Source organism: Rhynchophorus ferrugineus, unplaced genomic scaffold (genome assembly GCF_030347505.1).
Source record: "Rhynchophorus ferrugineus isolate W39M unplaced genomic scaffold, kcgeb_rfMv2 rfM11, whole genome shotgun sequence".
NCBI lineage: Eukaryota > Metazoa > Arthropoda > Insecta > Coleoptera > Curculionidae > Rhynchophorus > Rhynchophorus ferrugineus.
The window spans coordinates 19,855,785-19,870,335 of NW_027472590.1; the positions used below are offsets into that span (position 1 = coordinate 19,855,785).

General features: G+C 37.2%; 1 pseudogene; it reads left to right on the forward strand.

Moving 5' to 3' along the window:
* Nucleotides 1-8,969: 8,969 nt before the first annotated feature.
* On the forward strand, nt 8,970-9,117 carry LOC143205363 (uncharacterized; annotated as a pseudogene).
* The last annotated feature ends 5,434 nt before the right edge of the window (nt 9,118-14,551 follow it).

A 14,551-nucleotide genomic window follows, 5' to 3' on the forward strand; every position in this document is an offset into this window, starting at 1 on the left:
CCTTGGTGGGAAAAAGGAAGAGAAAGCCCATTACTCCACCTCAGGAAAACCAGCTGTCGATGGCTGGCAATAAGGGGAAACAGGCAACTGCTTCCAAATCACAACCCAATCCGGTAGCCAAGCCGGCCATTCAATTTACCCAATCGAAAGCCAAGGCAAATTTGCCACTAGACCAGTGCAAAACAAGCTGGTCCTATTGATCAGCTTGTTCCAGGTTCAGATCCCACAGTCACTACCGAAACAAATTGCCACAAGACCAACCCAGCCTGCGCAGCTAAGTAGCCAGGCCACTAAGCAAACCTTAACCTCCACAACAAAAACCGTGCCAATCGTTTCGGCGACTGTTTCTCAAACTTCTCCAAAGGAAAAATTCCGCCTATAGTGCTCCGTGACAAGAAAATGTTCATGGAGCTCATTAGAATCACTAAGGCACAATCAATTGATATTATATCCCGAAACAAAAAGGAGGGCATTTTCTTATTCGTCGCCACAAGCGACAATTACCGGAAACTCACTACTCTGCCCTAGGAAAGGGATTACCCTTACCATTCCTTCTATCATCCGGAGGAGAGAGCATTCCGGGTAATAAGAAACATTCCAGAATCACTCTGCATTGACGAGGTACATGAACTTCTCTTTGATCAAGGCTTCCATCCCAAATTTGTACAAAGATGGAAATTAAAATCCGGGATAGAACTACCAATTGTTCAGGTAGTTGTCCTTCGCGAAGATCACATATATGACTAAACTCGGCGTCATCACAGTAAAGGTCGAGGTCCAGAGGGGAAACGGCCAGCCAGTGCAATGATTCAACTGCCAGCTTTTCGCACATTCCAGCTCGTATTGCCGACGTTGCGTCAAATGTGCCGGACATCACGACACAATATTCTGTACCAAAATTCCAGAAGCACCTCGAAAGTGCAGCAACTGCAGTGAAATTCACACCGCAAACTTCACCTATTGCAGCTTCCGTCCTACTCCAAGAAAATCAAAAATTCCGACCGAATCCAGGCCTTCACAAGGTTCTGCATGGAGTAACCAAGGTGGCAGGAAGCTAGTCCAAAAACTAGCCAGCGCCACCCAGCCTGCTCCAACTCAAACTCCCACTCCAGCCAATATACCGGACCTTAACTTCCCAATGCAAGCGTTTACTGACCGGCAGGCTTTCCTGCAAGTGATCGCCCTGGCTCACCAACTTGCTCAACTTTTCCCAAATGTCGCTGCCTAAGCAACATTTACCTATTTCTTTAAATTCCAGCAGTCTTTTAAATCTTCTAAATGGCTCTTCCGAAATGCCTTTCACTGATGACATGGAATGCAAACAGCTTACGCGGAAAGCAAGCAGAACTGGAAGACGTCATGACATTCTATGACGTCGACATCGTTCTCATCCAGGAAACTTTCCTGAAACCTTCGCATCGTCTCAGTTTCGAATACTTTTTGGTCTATAGAAATGATAGAACTCCGGGTCGAGGTGGTGGAACCGCCATTCTCGTCAGAAAAGTAAACAACTTCGAAACAACCTCCATTAAAATCGATATCCAAGAACGTCCCTTCGTGATTAAATCCCTGTATAAGAAATCTTCTGTATTCAACTATTCCGAAAACCGATCACTCGTCGAAGGAAAATTTCCAAAAATAATAGGTGGCGATTTCAGCGCCCACCACCCCAACTGGGGGTGATCCAGAGCGAATCCCGCAGGTAACGCCATCGTAGCTCTAAGTGCAGATCTGGGCTACGGTCTTGCCCTGCCAGATGAACCCACCCATCACCCCAGTACAGTTTCTCAAGGCGCAGCAAGAGTCCTTGATTTCTTTATTCTTTAAGACGTAAATTGCCCTTCCGAAGTTCGACTCTTTGACGAATTAGACTCTGATCATCGTCCGGCCCTTCTCAAACTCGGAAACTGCGCCACCACTCAAAATCCACTCACAAGATTCAGGAAAAAGGCCAACTGGAAAAATTACCAATCTCTTCTCATGAAATCCAATCCAATTCCGAAAATTAACACACCAGAACAGCTCGAGGAAGCCATACTCAAGCTAACTCCTGATATTCGGTCTGCTCGCGAATCTGTCACAGTCGAAATTTCATCACAACCCCATCCGTGAAAAAACAACATTCCCGCTTCTCTTAAACGTGAAATTCGCATCAAAAATGGTTTATGCAGATTAGCTCGATTCACCCTTGATGCTGCAGACAAAAGAGAGGAGAACAGAGCATGCAAGGAGGTAAGGGCGGCAAGGAGGTAATGAAATGGGACTCATTTCCCGCGGACCAAAGACTGGATTGCCCCCCCTTCCTTCTGGCATATGTCCAAATGCCTCGTGAGGAAGAGGCCCAATGCCACCCCCCCCCCCTGAAGTCGGCGGTTACAGGAAATTACGCAATCACTGACCAAGGAAAAGTTGAACTCCTTGCAGAGACCTACGAAGCTCAGATGAAATGCCTCCCACCCGCAGAGAACACTAAAGCTAAAGACAATGTCACTGTCATCAACGAATTCAACTCCATCAAAAGGCTGGTAACCCCAGCCTTTCTTCTCAACCATTTCGTGTCTCCAAAGTCTCTACAGACTATTACAGGCAAATTTCTAACCAAAAAATCTCCAGGTTTCGATCGAATATCGATTACCCAGTTAAAAAAGGTCCCGCGCAAGCAGCTCTCAGAACTGGCAAACATCATTAACTCCATCATGAGGCTGCAACATTTCCCGGCGTCTTGGAAGCACGCACATATAGCGGTTATCCCCAAGAAAGAAGCAAAATCATCTCCATTTGACTACAGGCCCATCAGCCTTCTCAGTGCCCTTTCGAAGCTTGCCGAGAGGGCAATACTCTACGCTCTCAACTCTTTCACAAAGGTAAACAACATCATTCCTGGTGAACAATTCGGCTTTCGCGCTCATCACTCATCCGTGCATCAGGCTTCCCGCCTGGCCTTACACATCTATCACGCTCTTGACCAACGTAAAAAGCTTGGAGCAGCCCTTCTGGATCTAACCAAAGCCTTCGACAAGGTCTGGCACGACGGTTTTATCGCAAAGTGCGTGCGGTTAGGTCTCCCAGAAGACTTAAGCTCAAGTCCTATCTCTCGGACAGATCTTTCCAGGTCAACATCAGGGAATCACTTTCCAGTCGTAAACAAATCGATGCCGGCGTACCTCAAGGTTCCCCACTGGCCCTAGCCTTATTTAACCTCTTTATTTCAGATCTGCCGAGAAAGGAGCACATTGACGTCGTGTTTTACGCTGACGACACTGCCTTCTTCACGGCCACCAGGTTCGAAGTTACAATTCATGAACGTTTGCAGAAGCAGCTCGAGCATGCGGTCAAGTGGTTCAAATTCTGGAGGTTGCAAATCAACCCCCTGAAAACCCAAGTCATCCTTTTCCATAAGAAGCGTTACGCACTGCGCGTCTCGCAACTTAAGATCGATACCGCACTAATTCCATGGCTGGATAACGTCACGTACCTAGATCTTCACTTCGACCGGCGGTTCGATTGGCATTCCCAAATCCAGAAAGCAATCCAGAAAGGTTCGGGGATAGCAAACCTGCTATCTTCTCTGATCTGCCCTTCTAGCAGACTTCCCATCTCCATCAAATGCTTATTTTACAAGATTCTAATTCGGTCCGTACTCCTCTACGGATCTAATGTCTACTTCAAGTTTGTTACACCCAACTGACCTGGTTCAAGTTTCAACTGACAAGTTTCAAGTTTTCCAAAATAAGCCCCTCAGGAGAATATTAAACGCTTCATGGTTTGTCAGAAATAACCAAATTCATAGGGAAACTCTCACTCCAGAAATCAAGCACTTCATATCTCAATCATTCCACAAACAACAACTCAGCTCAAGTTCTTCTGAAAGCGCGCTTGCTCGCGAGCTGGTCAACATGCTGGGAGCTTAGCACCGCGCCACCGCGAAGCTCTCCACCTTTTCCAGGGTGAAACGGCCTCATCCGTCGCTACAGTCATAACTTTTGTCCCCATACAACAGTATCCAGTTGTGTGTTATCTTAGGTTCGCGAATCAATATAATCGCCGGGTCCTTATGCCCAATAACGACTGCCCTATCAGCGGGTGCCATATCCCCAAAATTAATGCAATAGCAGTAACTATCCACAGGAGTCAACTGTGAGGCGGTTTCGGTTTAGTGTATTGGTAAGCCCAGAGTCAGTCCCACATAACCCGGCCTAAAAAAAATGGAAAATACGTCTGTTGTACTTAAAATATACTATTGTCGCTTATAAAAAAAAAGTAACAAATCAATCAATTCCTTACATCGAATTCTATTCAGCATTTTTATTCAGAACGTATGGAAAATTCCCTATTCATACCGTGGAGTAATTGAAACGTTTTTCATCCATACCTGTATCCTTTTGTTTACATTTCATCCATGTCGGCGCTATTTTGTAGCTAGGGTATGCGCCGATGTTTCTCTGTTTACATTTTTTTACTTTCCTATTCATGGCTAATTACTATTTTTTAATTATTTAATTAATACATTGTTACTAGTCGTTTCCGTCTAACCTACAATTTGCCTTTATGATAACTTAAATCTAGGTATCTAACTAGGAGGACCCATCGGCCCTAACTCAGTCTCTGTCTTATCAGTCAGTATATACATGTCACTGCTGAATTTTTTAATATATGCACCTCACTACACAACACTACACAAGATCAGGTGGTTTGATTCTTTTGAGTCTGTGTCCTGTTCTGGTGGTAACCAAAAGTTGCAGTATTTCAATATTAGTATGAGAATGGAGCGTTTCCTCATGCCCCCTTGCAATTCTCTTGAATTCTTCTGACTGACTGTGGGTATCTGAAGGTCTCGATGTAGGTAATCAGTCCTATAGTATTTGGATATGTCCACAATACTTGTCAGGATTTTGTTCTGAAAAATTTGTATTTGATTAATGTTACTCTTTGCAGAACATCCCCATAATTGAACTCCGTATTTCCATATAGGTTTCAATATTTGCTTATATAATAGCAATTTATTAAGTACTGATAATTGTGATTTTCTTCCAATTAGCCAGTACATTTTCCTTTGTTTCAATTCCAGTTCTTTTCTTTTCTTCTTTATATGTTTCTTCCAGCGAAGTTTTGCATCGAAATTCATTCCGAGATATTTAGCGTTGTTGCTATATGGAATGATAGTGTTATTTAATGATATTGGTGCTTGTACAGTATGTTTATAGGTGAGTGGCACATGTACAGATTTACTTTTATCAATTCTTATTTTCCAAGCTTGTGTCCAATTATTTATATTGTCACTTGACTGTTGACTGTAATTTTCGTGAGGCTTCTTCACTATTGTCTCCGACTGCTATAATCGCAGTATCATCAGCAAATGTAGCCATCGTGATATTTTCCATTTGTGGTATATCACAAGTGTAAAGTAGATAAAGCATTGGTCCCAGTACACTTCCTAATTACTAATTAATAATGAAACTGCTCTTGTGGTGATTGATCTAAAACAATTGTATTTTAATAATATTACTTTGTATTACCTTGTTCGTCTCTTAGCCTCCATTTTGCGTCGAATTCCACAATAAGACATTATTTGTGGGCAACATTTAAACAATCACTGTAATTCACTATGAACACGGTGATTTTTATCCCACATCTGATTTGTTAGAACCGATTTTGTACAATCGATTTGGTGAATGTAACAGGGCATAACACTAGATTCAACATGGTTGCTCTGTATTTGTACTGTATAAACAACCTAGTTAAAGCCACAACACGAAATACATCAAGATGGCGGGATCTTCATCCGGTCGGAATGGCTTTAACACAAAATGCGCCGTAGCGTTCATAGAATTTTATATCTTAAGGCAACTACTCTAACATTTATTTATGCATCCATATATGCATGAAGCATGGTGACGACATAGGCGCCGACACCCATTTATTTATATATCCAACATGTTGTTGTTCGAGAACAATTCTTTATTCTGTAGAAATGGTTGGGCGTCTAACGGAGTGAGATGCCGTATTATGATCGAAAAAGACCACGGCTTTATGTTTCTTCCGATTGAATCTGCCCACAATGTCAGTTTGTGGCCCAACGAGGCTATCTATTATGGAATAGTACTCAATGAACCCAAACTAATAATCTAGTAGAACCTGATGTTTCTTCACTCCAGTAGTTATAATTCAATAGAAAACCGTTAGAATTAAACTTTGGCTTTTGACGACATTTGAAACGATACAAGTTCCATCGAATAATCAGATCAAATCATCGAAGATAAGATCCAATGGGAGAAAAGATTTATAGTTCATAAGACCATTCTCTCGCATTCAGATAGCGTATTGCGAGGGTTGGATTTGGATTACCTCAGACGACTTTTGGAGGGCGCCTTTAATTGTGGGAGGTTTAATAGATAGTGGGGCGATTAACGATGGGCGAAAGAGTAGGGAGTAGGGCAAGAGAGGAAGGCACAGGAAAGAGGGCAAGAAGTAGCAGATATTCTTAAACGTAACGTTTTACACCATTCAAGAATATGTGGACTGGAAAAAGAAAGAAAAAATAGAATATATTTACACTCTCCGTAACTCAATAAAAAAAAAACGGATTGTAAAAAAATGATTATCATTGCAATCGGAGTAACACTAAGGCTAATAATAATATGAAGACATTGAAAGATTGTGAAATTATAAAAATATTTCTAATATTTATTAAGTTTGAAATATTAGTATTTTATTTATTTAATGTTAAAGCAATGTGTCCTTCAAGGGTAATTTGTACTTTATATGAGAATCTGTACAATATATGTCTCTGTACATTTCTACTAAAACACATATTGAACGTGAAACAGATTTAAGATGCCAATATCTTCTGAAACTGAGAAAAATATTTTGGTTGGAAAATTGGTGAAGTCTGGTGTAAAAACAGATTTTTGAACAGAATTTTGACATATGCAAACCAAAGAGGAGTACCACAGACGCAGAGGATAAATATAGTTAATAAAATAATAGTATTTAATTAACAAAAAATAACGTCAAATAAGCCTTAATTAAATGATTGTTGTTGATTTAATATAAAAAAATAAATATAATCATAAACCAAATTTATCAAGGTGATGTACACATCACCACAACAGGTGTTGTTTCTGTCAAAATTGCAGAAGTTGAAAATAATAACAAACAGATGATCTGAGATTCCAATAGTTTATAAAGATATGTTTGTTACTTGTGAACATTTTGTTGTGAATCAAATGTGATATAAGGAACGCAAGTTGTTTAAGTGTTATATTTGTATATTTATTTGTTTGGGAACAACGGCTTCACAAATTATTGTCCAGTTTGTGTATTGAGACGTGTTGAAAATGTATTGGTCAATTAATGAAGCCTAGTCGTATTTGGATTGAAACTTTGTTTGAATTTAATTAAAGTGATATATATATAGCCTAGAAAAATATATATATTTTCTAAATATTGATGATGAACTTTTAAAATTAAGTACGAAAATTTACTAAAGAATTAAAATTAAGGACCAATTGTAAAAGGTAATTCAAAATTATATTTTTTTCAGAAAATATCGATATATCGTGAAACTGACTTAAACTCTGAATGACTTAAACGTGAAATTTAAAATTTTTTAGAAGCAAGACTCTACTTTCTGGGAATAGTTTATCACTGGTATCAGATATCGCTATTGTCTTGCATCATTATTCTCTAATCACACGTTTCGGCATTGAAAACTCAACAGACCGACGTACAAATTCAATTGCCAGACAATTGTCCTTAATTATCAGTACCATCACCGTTGTTAATTTTTTTTTTCTTTATATCTTACTCTTATTCTCGAAAATTGGTTGCTCAGGTACTTTTTTATCTATTTCAGAACTGCCGCCCGACTATTTCCTCAATAGACGTTTACCTGTTTACTTTTAGTTTAATCGATTTATTGTTCTTTGTAAGTACTTTATATGATGTTTGTTATATTACACACATTTTTTTAAAATAAAATAAACCAATATCATTTAATTTTATTTACGCCCACATAGTAAAATTCGTTCTACAAATATAAATTTCAATATTTGCTTGTATAATAGTAATTTAATATGTAATTGTCAAAAAATAACCTAAAAGCAAAATGTCCTAATAAATAATTTTAATCACATTTGTTTTACATTTATTTATTACTAGTCGTTACCGACTAGCCTACAAATTGTCTTTACAATAACTTAAATCTAGGTATATATCTAGGAGGCCCCATCGGAATTATCTTAGTGTCTGGTGTAAAAACACTGTGGTTTTTCTATTAAATGCACCTCATATTACACTACAACACACTACACAACATCAAGTGGTTTAATTCTTTGAGTATGTGTTTTGTTCTGGTTTTATCCAAGAATTGTATTACATAGATATTGACATAAGAATGGACTCGGTCCCCATTTCTCCTTGCAATTATCTTGATTTGCTGAGTGATCAGTATCTGAAGGTCTCGGTGTAAGTAATCAGTCCTATAATATCTGGATGCACCTGACTTTGTCTTGGAAAACTTTTATAGTATTTATCGCAGAACATACCCATAATTGATTTCCATATGTCCATATAGATTTCAACACTTTCTTGTGTAATAGAAATTTATTATGTATTTATAATTGTAATTTTGCAAAGTTTTGAGATACTAAGAGTTAGATAGCGTTGCTGCTATATGTAATGACAGAATATTTGTGATTGTATGATTTGTGTTTTTGTTTGTAGTACGTAGTAGTATCAAAAACATTTTAAGCAAATCTGAATTAATATTATAAAAAGGGAAAAACTCGTTGTATTCTTTGTTCCTTTAGTATGTGTACTTCCCTTTTTGTAAAACGCCCTTTTTAATAGAGGGACTAATCCTTGGCTATTTTGTACCCATATAAAACGTCAGATGGCAGCTTTATCAAAAAGTAACTTTCTTTATTCAATACATCCCCAATAACACCCTTATCGAACAGTTAAAACGCATACTTACCTGGCGTAGAGATTACCGTGATCAATAAGGCGGTTTCTCCGAAGTGAGGCCCTACCATTGCACCACGGCTGGGCTGACCTTTGCAATTATCCCTAATGTGGATAACTCGGACGCGTAATATTTGGTAGCCGTGACCGCGTACTACATTTATTACTATTTACAAATTATATCAGACTGGTGCGGAAAGAATCTGTTAGTTAATTACGGCTACAAAATATAATTAAATATTTATTACGTATATGATATTTCTAGTTCAGTTACAACCTTCATAGAGTCACAAGGTGTTTTTCCCTACTCGAAAATAACTTAGAAATATTACAAAATATACATCTATATTTTATTACGGTCAACTTTTAGTTAACGGTCTCAAAGAGTTTCCAGGTATGCGTTACGGTTATAGGGTCAACCTAAAGTGAACTGAATACGTACCGCTAAACAAAAAACGTTCCAAGTTTCACCTTTATAATAATAGGACAGTGAAAATAACAACTCTTGTTAAAAATATACATATATCAAATAAAAATGATTCCAATTGCACTTATGGATGAAAAAAATGTGTTAAAACAACTAATCTAAAGCAATTAAACCAAAAAATTGTTGGATGCATATGTAAGGTCCGTCAAGAGAGTTTTTCACCGACGAGGACGAACTAGAACGCGAGGTAGGCGAACAGCCAGAATAAACAGAAGTTAAGAATAAAAAGAGGAAGTATTAATATTTAATACTACTTTACTAATAATTTATATATTATATTTTTATACTATATTTATATTTTAATTTTTAATAAACCTTTAAAACTAGTTCTTAATTGTAAAGGTTTGGTGAATTTTAGTACCCATTTTTAAAGGTCAATCATTATCATTACTACTCTTTAAAATATTTAGGAAAAATATATATTTTTTTAGGCTAATATTTCACTGTTTTTATTTTTTCTTAAAAATAACGATATGTCTATATTATATATATTATATATTATGTCTATATTATATATACATGGCATGTAGAAAACCACTTCATTAAGCAATCTTCTGTATAAAATATTATCTTAATTAATTAGTCTTATTCTAATGCTTATTCTAAACTCTACATATGTCCAGTAATCAGATCAGGTGGTGTTAAACGTTTTAGTCACTGACACGTGATGCACTGACACTCTTTCGAAGTACTTCACACAAACACGTTGGATTACACTCGTTATAGGTTCTAGAGGAATATCGCGTTGTATCACTTTATTTGAAATATAGTACGGAGCATCAACAATGGCATGCAACACCTTATTTTGGAACCGTTGAATGATGGATATATTAGATTTGCTAGCGGTACCCCATAGTTGAATTCCATATGTACAAATGGGCTTGAGTATAGACTCATACAGCAATACCTTGTTATCTAATGATAACTTGGATTTGCGCCCAATGAGCCAATACATTTGATATAATTTTAGTCCTAGTTGTTTCCGTTTAGAGAGTATGTGCTTCTTCCAGGTTAGGCGTCGATCTAAATGCATACCAAGATATTTAACATGCTCTGCTTGGGGGAGTTGACGATGATTGATATTTACTGGTGGACATGTTCTTCTAAGCAGGGTAAACGTTATATGCGTGGATTTTGATTCATTGGCTTTAATACGCCATGTCTTCAACCATAATTGTATTTGCTCCAGGTGGGTTTGTAGGTTTATTGATGCTGTGACTGGATCTTCATGGGATGCTAAGATTGCTGTATCGTCTGCATATGTTGCCACAGTAGTTATTTTTGTGGTGGGCAGATCAGCCGTATACAGAAGATAAAGTGCTGGACCCAGTACACTACCTTGCGGAACACCTGAATATATGGGATTTAATTCGGTATGTTCATCGCCTTGATTTACAATAAAATGTATGTCAGTGAGATACGATTTTAGTAGCTGATAGTCCGGATGAGGGAGAAGTTTCTTTAGTTTAACCTGCAAGCCCGTATGCCATACTTTGTCAAAAGCCTGAGATATGTCTAGGAAAGCAGCCAAACAATATCTTTTGGCATTTAGGTCGGCGTTTATTTGGTTTACAAGTCTATGCACTTGTTCTATAGTCCCATGCTTATTGCGAAAGCCAAACTGATGTTCTGGAATAATTTTTTTTTCTATTATATAGTTTAGTTTTTTTATGTATAATTTCTCGAAAACTTTCGAGATTATTGGTAATAAACTTATAGGTCGGTAGGAGGTCACATCTTCTGGTATTTTTCCTGGTTTAAGTATCATTAATATTTTAGCTACTTTCCAGATACTAGGGAAGTAATTAATTCGTAGCATAGCATTAAATATATATGTTAATAGTTTTATAGCCTTTTCTGATAGTTCTTTTAAAATTTTGCCAGTAATTAAGTCATAACCAGGAGCTTTTTTAATATTAATCTCTCTCATTATTGTATGTTTAACTTTTTTGACCGTTAATTTCTCGTGCGGTAAATCCATTTGAAATGGCGAATCTAGAAAGCTAGTAATTTTATTTTCGTCATCTTTATGTAGCTGAGACTGGAAAGGTTTAAAAACATTTTTTAAGTGTTTTGAGAAAATGTCGGCCTTCTCTTTATTGCTCCTCGCCCAATTATTTTCGCTTGTTTTAATAGGTGGGTTATGCTGCTGGGATCTCCTAAGCTTTTTTGTTGCTTTCCACAACGAATAGTCTGTAGCCTCAGTTGATGTCAAGTTTTCTAGGTATTCTTGAATGCCTTGGTTTTGTTCAATTTGGATTAGATCTCTCAGCTCTTTTATGGCCCTATTAAATTTTCTTTTATTCTCTTCAGTCCTTTGCTGTTGCCAATTTCGTCGTAACTTTCTTTTTTCTGCTATCTTTTTCTGTATTGTACATGATGTATGTGTATTTTTTCTTGGAAATGTTTCACTGTTGGGAGTCGCGGAATATGCTGCCTCCTGTATATTTTTTGTAAGATTTATTGCTGCTATTTCTATATACATTTCAGTTTGTAACGGTAAGTTTAGAGAGATATTTTGGTCTAAGTTTTCTCTAAATGAGGGCCAGTTAGTTCTATTATTGCACAGAGAAGGGGGTTTATCTTTGATGGTAATTTTTGAAGAAATTGTTACTATTATTGGTGAATGATCAGAAGACAGGTCGAAACATGATTCTGCCTGACACTTTTTTGGATCAATATTTTTTGCAATACAGAAATCTATTGTATCTGGTTTTTTATTTCTGTCTGAAGGCCAATATGTTGGTTCACCAGTAGAGATATGTTGTAAGTTATCTTTCCTTATGGCTTTGAGCAGTTCTCTACCTTTTGAGGTTATTATTCTTGAACCCCACATTAAATGTTTTGCATTATAATCTCCTCCTGCTATAAATCTATTACCTAGCGTACTGAAGAATTCTTGAAATTGTTCTGCCTTGTTGTTATGTTTGGGTGGGCAATAAATCGCAGAAATTGTTAAGGGTCCATGGGCTTCCTCTATGGTTATACTGGTGGCTTGCAGGTAGTCTTTGCGGAATTTTTCTTTTTCGAAATGCTTTATATCATCTCGAATTATTATGGCTGTACCTCCATGTGCTTTATCATCAGGGTGATTTGTATGATAAAGCTTATATTTAGGAACTTTCAGATAATTCTTGTACGTAAAGTGTGTTTCGGAAACCATCATAACGTCAATATTTTGTTCATTTACGAACATTTTCAGTTCCCTGGCGTGTTGTTGGAGCCCATTGGCATTCCAGACGGCGATTTTGTAGCTATTGGTTTCAGGCATTAGGCAAGTTTGCTTACGACGGTTGTGAGTAGACCAAGCATCGTACTCATTTGATCCATTAGTTTGGCCATCATATTTTCTAATCTTGAGATGTTGTTAGTTTCAGTAGGTTGAGATATTGTCTCTCGTTTTTGTGCTGAACCATTTTCAACTATTTGGGCATAAGTTATGTCTGGTTGACTTGTTCTGGTGGGTAGTGGTAGATTGGTAGTGGATTGTTTTTGTTGATGCCTTTTTTCCCTTAAGGCAGGATAGAGTTTCTGCTGTAGTTGCTTGTGAACTGCGCAACCCTTGTAGTTCGCTGGATGATTTCCGTTACAGTTAACACATTTCACTTTTTCATCGCGAACTTTACGAGTACAATCTCCTGTCTTGTGTTCTCCTGCACATTTTACGCATCTATATGATTTGCGACAGTAAGTCTTTGTGTGCCCGTGCGCTTGACACCTTGTGCATTGTGGTATAATTCTTTTTATATGCGGTGGTTCGCATTTAATAATATTATTTTCCAATTTGGTGATTTCATACACCGCCTTATTATTTCCATTAGGTTTTATGTCTATATAAAACATAGGCAGAGGTTTTCTTGTCGTGTGATGTCGTATATTGTGAATATTTACGACCTCGTGGCCTTTTTCAGCTAGTGCTACCTTGATGGTGTTAAAGTCCGTCCCGTGATGTAATCCTTTTAGTACGAATTTAAATGTTCTCTCGGATTTTGGCCTGAATGTATGGTATTGGGTGTTTCTTTCATCTAATTCTTTTATAAGAACTTTAAAGTGATCCGCTTCGAACAATTGGATTTTAATTGTTTCATAGCTCACTGTTTTAATTGTGTAGTTCGTAGTAATGGTTTTCAATAAGTCATGGATGTTTTTTATTATTCCTACCTTATAGACTGTTATTGGTGGTGGTTTGGGAACAACTTTTTCAGGGCTTGGTTGTATGTTCTCTTCAATTTCTTCCGACAGGTTGCTAAAACTGTTTTTTGTCTCTATCGGTTTCTGCAACCAATAGTCACTGATTCTTGTTTGTTTCCTCGCGATTTCTTCTTCTGGACTTCTCAATCGTTTTTTGTTAATGACTGTAGTCCATTCTGATGGTGGAGTTTGAGTTATTACTGTTTGTTCTAATCTTATATCAAAGTGTGCAGGTGATTTGGTTGAATCGCTATGGTTTGCCATTTTTTAATTTTTAATATTTTATTTAATTTACTTACAGAGGATAAAAAAAATAAAATAAATACATTGTTTATTTCACGCACTTTATTTTTCACTTACGTTATTTTAGCACTAGTTTTTTACTATAATACTATAAATGAATTTCAAAAGGACTGTTGTAAAATAAGATGAAATAATTTTAAACACTAATAAAAATGAGATGCAGTCCTTTTGTCTGGTCACGTAAACACGTATTCACTACACTTTAGGTCCACTGAGAGACGGATAGCCGCATCTGTTATGCGTTTTTAACACTCAATTAAATAACCGTAATAAAATACTGGGTTTTTTTAAAGAAAGGTATCTTTTTATAGCTTGGACCGTATTGAAAATACATCTTCACCCTACGAAGGTTGGAACTGTACTAATCTTAAAATATCGAAATATCAATGCTTTTTCGGTGACCAACGCCCCTACTCTAGCCCAACCAGGTGGAACATCTTCAATTTTTTCAGAATAAACAACTCAGGAATCCTCAGTGCCCCCTGGCTCGCCGGGAACAAACAAACTCATAGGAAAACAAATATCCTCCAAATTCAAGACCTTATCTCCGAGATATATTCCAAGGCATGTATCCTCTTCATCTCTATAGTAATAAATATTTGACCG